The 10,539-nt window shown below is 42.5% G+C and overlaps 1 long non-coding RNA gene across 3 annotated transcripts in view; it reads right to left on the bottom strand.

The window, feature by feature from the left end:
* Positions 1-10,539, bottom strand: part of LOC143694758 (uncharacterized) — a 121,014-nt gene that overhangs the window by 41,693 nt on the left and 68,782 nt on the right. For all 3 annotated transcript variants that reach the window (XR_013183421.1, XR_013183420.1, XR_013183422.1), the window contains exons 2-3: positions 4,314-4,406; positions 967-1,060 (exon numbers count right to left, since the gene is read on the bottom strand). This is a non-coding gene — a long non-coding RNA (uncharacterized LOC143694758). The remainder of the gene's footprint in view (positions 1-966; positions 1,061-4,313; positions 4,407-10,539) is intronic.

Genomic DNA, 10,539 nt, shown 5'->3' with positions numbered 1-10,539 from the left:
TTCTTTTCTTTTCTTTTCTTTTCTTTTCTTTTCTTTTCTTTTCTTTTCTTTTCTTTTCTTTTCTTTTCTTTTCTTTTCTTTTCTTTTCTTTTCTTTTCATGGTTAATTTCAGAGCTGGTCTCTAAACAAGGAGTCCTGACAACATCCCAAGTTTCACATGCTGTTAGGAAAGATAATCTCCCCAGCTGGAAGGATGAGCTGCAGCTCCAACAAGGAACAAAACCTGCAACCTTCCTGCAGCTGTGCTGCACAGAGGCAACCAGAAACTGTAGGCAGACACAGATTGTATCTTATTTTTTAATGGAAAACAGGCACAGAAATAAACTGGAAGCCAAGATGGCCAACTCCACCAAGGGAATCATAGGCTGAGTTAGGACTGATTCTCTCTCTTAATGGAGGAAAGAAAAGAATTTTCATTCTCAAGAGCAGCTCCAATTAATGGTAAGGCACGCTGGAAACTGGGCTTGAAGCTGTTCAAGAATGAGGTTTGGTTATCAGAATATGAAGTTCCATGAAAATATCTCAGTACTCAGCAGCTAATGAAAAAAAGGAAACTGAATGTTGGGATGTTAGGAAAGAAATAGAGAACAAAACAAAGCAAGAATATCTTTATGTCAACTTATTCGTCTGTGAGAGCATGAATCTTGAATGCTATCTGTAGTTTTAGGGAAAGGGAAGGGAAGGGAAGGGAAGGGAAGGGAAGGGAAGGGAAGGGAAGGGAAGGAAAGGAAAGGAAAGGAAAGGAAAGGAAAGGAAAGGAAAGGAAAGGAAAGGAAAGGAAAGGAAAGGAAAGGAAAGGAAAGGAAAGGAAAGGAAAGGAAAGGAAAAAGGAATCTCTATACATGTAAGAAGGATAACCAAGATAATGCTGGATTCTGCACAGGCAGATCAGGATGGCTCAGTATGGAAAGGGGTGGATAAAAGGGGCAGTATGAGAGAATACACATGAATTTCCTGGATACTCACTCCTGGTCTCTGTTCATGAAATTATGCAAGCAGGCATCAGAAGGAAAAGCTTCTCCATGCAGTGAAGATCTGCTGTGGAAACCTTTGCACCCGTCTATAAGTTCAAAAGATCAAAAGTCTTTAAGTGTTAGAAAAGTGGCTGCTTTAATTCAGAGAAGAAAAATCAGAGAGGAGAGCTTAGGAAGCCCAGAGGAACTAGATTTGATTTCTGTGAGGTCCCTGAGCATTGAATTGTTAGAGGTTAGGAAAGGATTTCTAAGAAGCACTAGCACAATCTTTGTCTGCTCATTAAATCTTTTTCTCAGCCACATTTGGAGACAAAGTCCTGGGTTAACTGGGCCTCTCACCTGCTACAGCTGTGCCTGTGTTGTGTTAGATTCCCTTCAGTCCTGTAACAACCACCTCCACTGCCTGCATGAAGAGGTAACACTAAAATAATTTGACCTAGCAGACATTTTTAAGCTGAAGTTTAGCAGCTGTAAACATGGGGCACTGGTACCCTGGGATTGACTGTCTGGTGTTCTTCATGCAGCAGTGATCACAGAGTTATCTGCAAAAATCTGTTGTGAGAGAAACATCCAGACACAGGAACAGAGCTTAGAAAATGAGACACAGAGATCTTCAATCTCAGTCCCCTAATATTCTAAGGACTATGTCACATAATCCCTTTTATAAACTGTTCAGGCTTCATTATGATTAAATTTATTGGCCTCCATTTTTCCTGGAAAGCTGTTCCAGGGCTTCACTGCTCTGCTGATTAGAAACCTTTTAATTTCCAAGTGAAATTTAATATGACAAGTTTATACTGTTCTGGAGAAGTGTTACAGTTGCTCTCCACACACACATCACAGAGCAAATACCAACAAGGGAAAAGAGCAATTCAAGTTAAAAACAGTAATAGCACAGAAGAATTGCTGGCTGAGAGCTTTCCTCCAATTTTAGATGCAGATCCCACTGCAACCTTTAATTCTTTGGTAATAAGCTACTACTAAGGGAACTGAGTCTGTTCAGATCAGCTCTGGTTTATATCTACAAATGCATAATAACCTCTGTCCCACTAATGAATCACTGGGGCTGTCATAACCCTAATGAACACATTTCTTCCTGAAGGTGTTGATCACCTAAAAGCGCTCGCTGGTTTTTCCTGCCTCCAGTGATGTTGTAGGTGTAAGCACATCTGCAGAGAGTTTATCTGCAGAGGCTGCACCAGAGAGAGAGCCCTGGAGCTGGAAAGGAGCAGAGTTTCTGTTCACAGCCCGTGGAGCAGCTGTGCCAGCTCACAGGGGAAGCTCTCACGTGCCCCAGGTGCGACCTCGCACAGGTTTGGTGCTGAGGGCTGCCCCGAGTGGGGCTGGAGCAGCTCCCCAGCAAAGCGGTGGGGTCACCATCCCTGGAGGGATTTAAGGCACAAAGCTGTGGCTCTTAGAGGCCTGGTTTAGTGCTTGGCAGTGTTGGGTTTAAGGTTGGATGTGATGATCTTAAAGGTCTCTTCTGACTGAACTGGTTCTGTGGTTCCGAGGTTGGGTTGTTCAGCCACAGATCTGCATCTTCTATTTTGTCTCTGATTCAGGTCAGCCACGTTTCATGGGACAAGAATTGCTCCTTCCACACCAGTTGGAGTTGGCCAAAACCTTTGATCACTACAGAAACATTATTGTAAGTGGTGCTTGCAGCTTGTTTGGATTGGAAACCCAAGGCTTTGTTGTAGGCACTTCTGTGTTCCTCCCTGTCACCATCCCTGGAGGGATTTAAGGCACAAAGCTGTGGCTCTTTAAAGCCTGGTTTAGTGCTTGGCAGTGCTGGGTTTAAGGTTGGATGTGATGATCTTAAAGGTCTCTTCTGACTGAACTGATTCTGTGGTTCTGAGGTTGGGTTGTTCAGCCACAGATCCACAGTTTCTATTTTGTCTCTGATTCAGGTCAGCCACGTTTCATGGGACAATTGTTCCTTCCACATCAGTTGGAGTTGGCTAAAACCTTTGATCACTACAGAAACATTAATGTAAGTGGTGCTTGCAGCTTGTTTGCTAGGATTGGAAACCCAAGGCTTTGTTGTAGGCACTTCTGTGTTCCTCCAAACACAGTCAGGAGAGGTGGGTGACTCAGTATTCCCCCTAAACAGGCTATGGTCAGCCCCTTTCCAGATAACCAGGAGTAAATGACTTTTAGTTACAGTTCCTGAAATTTAAAAAATATTTATGAGGCTTTTTACCGTGGGCTATTTAAAAAAAACAAACTCATATTATACAACATTTTCAGAACAATGGAGCAAAAGAAAAAAGTCATCTTTTTCTCACTATGAGGTTCAACATTTTGTTGTTTCCAATGCCATTTCTAGCAATAACTGGAGGCAGATAATTTTGGAGGTAATTAACATTTCATTGCCACTTTCTCACAGATTTACTGGCCAGGAGAAGAGCAACTTAGAGAAACCAAGAAAACACAGTTGTTGTTTGAGTCCTATCTCACAGAAATTGCATTCGTTCTCTCAACTGAATAAAATCTCACTTTGTATTTGTATCTAATTTTGTCCCACAGCTCTATTCCCCTTCAGACCCATTCCCTTTTGGTTTATCTCATGCCAGTGGTGTCCAGACTCAGTCCTACAGGACATTGGGTCAGGCAATGAGATATTCCCCTAAGGACAGGGGTTTTGGATGCTGATGAATGGAATTTTGTTGTCTAAATCATCCCTCTCCTGGCTGGGTGCATGGGAAGAGGGTAACCAGGGCTGATGATAAATCTCTCCCTCCTCAGCTCTCTTGAAAACTGTTCAGTCACCACTGAAGATGTGCTCTGGTCTCACAGGGAAGGTGGTCAGGTATCCTGAACATTTTACCAGTCACAACCCCCTTTTCCATAAGATATCATTCCTTTTATTGATGCGCAAAAGCAGCACATCACATCCTCACCCCAAAAAGGAGGCAGCAAACACCCCCTTATTTCCTACTTTGGCCCAAAAATAAATGGTACCCACAGCAATGGCAGCTGCAGGTGCCTCTCCAGCTCCTTCTAGCAGAGATTTCCCAGGCTCAAACCCTGATCCTAAGAGAAGGAGATTATGGCAGTGTCTTTCATTAGCTAAGCTGAGGGAATAAGAATAGGCAAGTGCTACCAATTATATTTCAACACAAAGCAGTGCCCACTTAAGTGCAAGCTAAAGGCCACAGCTCCGTTGTTAACAGGGGTGTTCTCACAAAAAAAAAGAGCTTTGAACACACTGGGAGCACTAAAGGGAAGATGTCTCGCATGTGCAATTACTCAACACATCTTTAAAACTGCGAACACTTGTTCACATGTGGTGAAAATTAGATCTGTGAGCACTTGGGGAAAAAAAAAAAATCCCACCTGGCAGGCACACTCTTTTTCACTTTGGAGTTTTATAGGAGTTCTCAGAGCTTGTTGGTCCGGTGAGAGCTGAACCAAAGTCAGTGGAGGAAACTGTGAGGGAAGGAAAAGAAAATTCAGAGTAATGTGCTGGTTTTGTCCTAAGCTCAACAGGTTTTTGGATTCTTCCAGTCTGGCCCACCCTCAAAGAGAAATAAAGTAAAATTAAAATATGTATCTCTAGGTCTAAATATAAATATTGACAGTGCCTTGGCTTCTTTCTCTGCTGGCTTGGAATGCTGATGCCTTTGCAAGATTTTCCACCCTCTCCCACAGGTGGGTTTGCTCAGCAGGGTTCAGCAGGTCTGGGCTGCTCTAGGAAAAATGGTGCAGGATCCAATAATTCCCTGAGAATTCATTTCTTCTGTGTCACATAAAGTCAGTCCTGAACTCCAATAATCACAAAGAGCTGATACCCTCCTTGGACAGGCACCACAGCTGGTGGGTAACTCACATTCAGAATGTTATTTTCAGGGGACAAAAAATGTCACTAATTAGCCAAGAAGCTTAGTCAGGACCACAGCTTTATAATAGATCCTCCAGACTGTCTGTGAACACACCAAGAATTGGGTTTATGTCACATCTTTTCTGAATTTCATCACAGTGTTCCCCACTATACCTCTCCTGCCATCATCTCAGGGAATACCTTTTAACTGGTTTGGATTTTCATTTTAATATTCAATATTCTGATGTTCCTAATATTATTTTGTCTCTCTGAGTCTTGATTTAAGTGCTTAGAGTAACACAGGGACACCAAACAACATGGGAAAACAACCACATATTTATTTGGCTGTTTCAATGTCCCATTTCCAAGTCAGGTCTGGAAACTTGGCTTAGGTGTCCTAGCAGGTACCTGGGAGAAGAAAACACACCCAGGACAGGAAACCACCTTTATTCCATCTAAGGGAGAGATCTTTATTTCACTGACTCTTTGAACTGGAAAAAAAAAAAAATTGGGACTGGAGGCAGAGTTATTTATACAGCCATGAAAATTAAGAACTTCAATTTTCCTGACGAAAAACAAGAAGTAAAACAGTCCATGATGAAATCATGGATTTAATCCCTTTTTCCAGTTCAACATGCATTGCCTCAAACAAAGGGCCCATTTCTGGTGTGAGCAGTCAGGTAGAGGCACCAAGCTCTGGGTTGAGCTTCCCCCCACATCTGCTCCATGTAAATACTCTGACAAATGCTCAGTGCATCCAGTTCAACTGGATTTCCTACCACATACAAAATGACACTTTTAGCAGCCTCTTAAGCTTTTTGAAAACTTTGCAAGGAAGTAAAAAGCTGTATGGGGCTTAGCTGAGATGAAGACAGGCATTTTGAGCCAAAAAGCACAGAAAGTGTTGACAGTTTAAAGAAAGAAGGAAGTTGGAGAACAGATGAGATTTGACTAATATTTTTTTGGTCCATCCAGAGGCTTGTTACAATTACCCCTTAATTTTCCCTCAGGGACTCATTACAGTCCAGATAGCAATATCTGTCTACTGTTGGTCTTCCTTTCTCTCTTCTAATGACAAAATGCTGATAGCCAGACATCATTCCAGACACATTTAGTTGTAATATAATAACTTGGAATAGCATCTGTGGCAGAGAGAGGCAATTTGATGGGCTGTGTTAGCCAGAGAAACTCAAAGTACTATCCCTGTTTAACATTTCCAGCCTGGAGTGGCCTGGGCAATAACCACAGTGATAGGAGAGCTCTAACAGCTACCATCAAAATACAGAACTTTTATGTTGGGACTAATTAGGTGATAAAAAAGTTGAGTTCTGTTCTACTGTTCCTTCTCTGCAATCTGCCACTATTTAATTCGTGGTGGAGCACACTCAGCTGCATGAAAGGCAGACAGGGAGGTGTTTCTGCAAGGCAGCATGACACAAATGCTTGAAAGGACCCTTGGAGTGGTACAACAAGGCTCTACCAAGTGCTTGGGAAACAGCAAGCCCCAGCTACAAGCTGCCTTATCTGAGTTGTCAGCACAGAAAGAAGAGCTTTGAGCACTGATTCTTTACTGTGGAAATTTCAAAAGTGATGACATACGGAGGGAGTCGTGTTTCTTCCCCTGGGACTTGTTTGTAATGCCAATTTAGCAGATGATGTGGCAATTACACCGAGTTTGGTCACATAGAAACGTGTTCTTGGATGTGGGTATATTGCTAACAGCTGTTGGTAGTATGAAGAAAAATTTGCATTGCTGAAAACTAAATCCGAGTTAAAATTGAACACTTGCAGCCATAAAAAATTAAATAAGAAAATCAGCTCAGAAACCCTGCAAAGAGACAAGGGCCCTCTGTGTTGGTTCATTCATTAATTTTACTGGTTTTAAATGTAAATAGATCACAAGACTTGATATTATGCTATGCCAGAGGAAATCCCATGCCTAACCAGCAGTAAATTCTTTTTCCATGTGACATTTGAAGATTGTGGCTCAGAACCTAATATCAGACATGCTGAAAGATTTTGGAAACATATCACTGCAAAACAAATTGCACCAAATAAAAATTTGTTCCTCTCTCTATTTTAGAGACTTAGAAATGGATCTTTTGAAGTGAAAAACATGGAAACTTCTGCATCAGCAGTGGTCATACTTCATTGCCTTTATTTCTCTTCTGGTTTTTTCTGATGTCCCATTCTTGGATTTGTATTTGTGCATCACTCAAAGCAAACAGCATCTATTTAATGGAGGCTTTTGTAATGGATCTAAATAATTTCTGTCCTGCTCCCCATCTTTTCATCCCCCAGCAGCCTGGACTGACACCAAGGTTTGCCCTGACCCAGGTACAACACCAGCTCTTGGTCCTGTTACACCTCATGAGATTCCAAGGCCCCACTTCTGGAGCTTGTCCAGGTCCCTGTGGATGGGATCCCACCCCTCAGGTGTGTCAGCAGCACCTCTCTGATCTCCTGAAGTCGTTCAGATTCGCTGGGGGTGCCCCCAGTGCCTCTGTCTGTGCCATTAATGGAGATATTCAATGTCACTGTGCCCCCTGGCACGCTACAAATCCTCTGCTGCTGAACACTACGTGATCCCTGGCACTCATAATCCTAAATTAGAGGATTATTCATCATTTACTGCCAAAGAACTGGGTGTTTAGATATTGCTTGTTGGTTCAGGACAATTATACTGGGAAGTGATAGCTGTTTTCCTAGCACTGGTGGCAGCCTCCCCACTGGGCCTGGGAGCTCACATCACTGCTGCCATTGCAAACCTCTGGAACACCTTTGACAAAATATTTAATCCTTTAAAAAGAAATACCTCATAAAGAGATATTGAAATTTTATTTTCGCTTCTTTTTTTTTTTTTTTTTTTAAACTTCTTATGTCCAATATTTATTCAAACCCCATTGGAATAGCTCAGTACTTGAGCTCAGAGTGCTTTGCATCCAGGCTGTTCATCCTGGCAAAATGACTCCCCCAGCCACATCCCTGCAAAGCTGCAGGGATGCTCTTGGACATGTTCTCTGCTCCACAGCTGTGAGGCAACCCCACAGGTTATTGGGGTAGAACACTGGGAATTCTGGAGCAGGGAGAGACACACCAAGGGCAGGAAAAGGTCCCACAGTGCAAATTTTGCTCATGAAGTTGAAGAGAAATGAATCATTCTCAAACAGTAGACATCTAAAGGTTGGATGGAACAATTTCTAAATATTAGTCAGACCAAAAACAACACACTGCTGAAATAATGAGGGTATATAAGAAACCAGCAAAAGCCAAGAGATTCAAAGTGGAAGCTAAAATTCCACTCTTAATTTAGGACTGTTTTCTTTTTTAAAGAATAGTATTCAGCTTGGTTGGGGCCATGTAAGGATGTTTTCATAAGGTTTTACAAAACACAAGCAAAACTTTTTGGTCTGCTTTTCCTTTTTTTTTTTTTTTTTTAATTTTTGTGCAAATGCAAAAAGAATGATCTCTTAGGGGTTTGAATTTTAGGTGTGTTACTTACATAGCTCTAATCTTCACTCACAGACCTCATCAGCATTACACCAGGCTGCAAAGCACAAATTAAAGCCTCCCTTAAAGGTTATCATCAGAGGCAGAAAAGGCAGCAGATGGGAGCAGAGAGGGAGAGCCAGGGCTGACGGTGTCCCAGCACTAATGGAGCACTGGGAGCACAATTCCTGGGTTGAAATGCCAGCAGAGATCCCCCAGAGCAACAGGAAGAACTGCAGGGGATAGCAGCAGGGGTGAAATCCTCACTTTGAAGGAAGAGAAAGTCTTGTTAGCACAGACTCAAGGTTTAGTGGAAATGGGTACCAATGACACACTGCAAACTCCAGAGGGGACTTCAGCCAGAGCAGGGAAAAATCCTGTTCAGTCCTTCTCCATTTCTCTTCCCCCTGTTCATCCATTTCTCCTCTTCCTGTTCAGCCCTTCTCCATTTCTCCTCTTCCTGTTCATCCATTTCTCCTCTTCCAGTTCAACCATTTCTCCTCTTCCTGTTCAGCCCTTCTCCATTTCTCCTCTTCCTATTCAACCCTTCTCCATTTCTCTTCCTCCTGTTCAGCCCTTCTCCATTTCTCCTCTTCCTGTTCAACCCTTCTCCATTTCTCCTCTTCCTGTTCAACCCTTCTCCATTTCTCTTCTTCCTCCTGAGCTGGAGGAAAGGAATTTTATTTGTATTTACCTTACAGTCTGCAGGCTGATTTGTATTTACACAAGGCCAGACACGGGGTGTGTTTACTGTGCTGTCACTGAGTTGTGCATTAATTTGCAAACAGTCCCACTGGATTCAGCAGGGCTGCTCCTGGACATCAGGAATTACCACAGCAGGACATCCCAGACAAATAAGAAAAGGGCTTTCTGTTCCCTTTTTCTAGATCTTTTTTCTTTTCCTCTTTCTACCTCTTTTCCCACCCCTTTTCCCTTTTCCTTTTTCTACCTCTTTTTCCTTTTTCTCATTTTCTTTTTCCTTTTTCTCTTTTTCTATTTCCTTTTTCTCTTTTTCTATTTCCTTTTTTTTTTTTTCTCTTGGGGAGTTGGACTCCCTGCTCCTCATACACCCCTTCCAATTCAAGATACTCAAAGATTTAACAATTCCACCACTTCCAGGAGCTGGATTTTTTTGAAAAATAAGGATGCTTCTCACTCCAGCACCAGGATTAAATCCCAGAATGCCAGAGATGGGTGGGGACCATTAACAACAGCAGCTGGCTCTGAGCATCCCATCTCCAACCCTGTGCCCCCATGGAGAGCATCTCATTCCTTCCCTTGGAAAGGCTCAGATCCCTGCAGGAAGGGATCCTCCCTCCTGGCACAGCCCTGCTTTGAGCTTTTTCTCTCCCTGCCCCTCAGAGCTTTGCTCTGCTGCTGCTGGAGGCTCTCCCAGCACAGAGGGAGGTGCTGCAGAGCTGTCCTGGGAACAGCTTTGGGAAAAGGTGAGCACTTCATCACCCAGAGCTGTGGCTCTGCACTGGGACAGCTGGAAACAAAGCCATAATGAAAGCCACTAACACAGTAAGGCTCATGCATCAGATATGGACAGCTCTAATATTAATATTCTAATATTGCTGCTTTTTTTTTTCTTCCCCTTTTCCAAGCAGGAAGTTGTCGAAGCATAAATTTGGTTAAGAAAACATATCTTGCATCACTGCTCCAGGACTGACTTTGTTACTGGATTGACATTGAAAAAACATCAATTCTCTGACATTTTAGAGCATGAATGGGGAGTTTGTAATTAGGTTTCATTTTTAATCACAGAAAGTTTTCAGAATTAAAGAATATACAATGTGTCCTGGGGCTAGCTGCATATTTTCCTATTGAATTACCTCTAATTCAGCCATTGAAATGGCAAGGAGAGAGCACTTGCATATTACAACACAAAATGTCTGTCAGTCTGTCATTCATTTGGCTCTGCTCCACAGAACAAGTACTTTTCATTCAGGTGTGTTTATGATGAGTAAACTTGACCAGATGTTAGGTCTCCTTTGTATTTTAAAGTGTTTTATGGCCCACATTAGTCAGCTGGAAAGGGCAGATCATTTATATTCCCCTGGACTTCTTTTCAGGTTCAAGCTCCCCCAGAGGAGCACGGGACTATATGAAAATCCGTAGAAGGCAGAAATGAGCTATTGCAAATGTAACAATGTACAGCACAGGACTGAATAAATGGCTTTGATTTACAGGATGGTTTCTGTAAATACTGAATGTTATGAACCTACAGATCCACTCCCTTAGCCACAAGGG

Source organism: Agelaius phoeniceus, chromosome 9 (genome assembly GCF_051311805.1).
Source record: "Agelaius phoeniceus isolate bAgePho1 chromosome 9, bAgePho1.hap1, whole genome shotgun sequence".
In the NCBI taxonomy this organism is placed as follows: domain Eukaryota; kingdom Metazoa; phylum Chordata; class Aves; order Passeriformes; family Icteridae; genus Agelaius; species Agelaius phoeniceus.
Note: the sequence above shows the minus strand (reverse complement) of the source record. Positions and strands in the feature narration are given on the sequence as shown.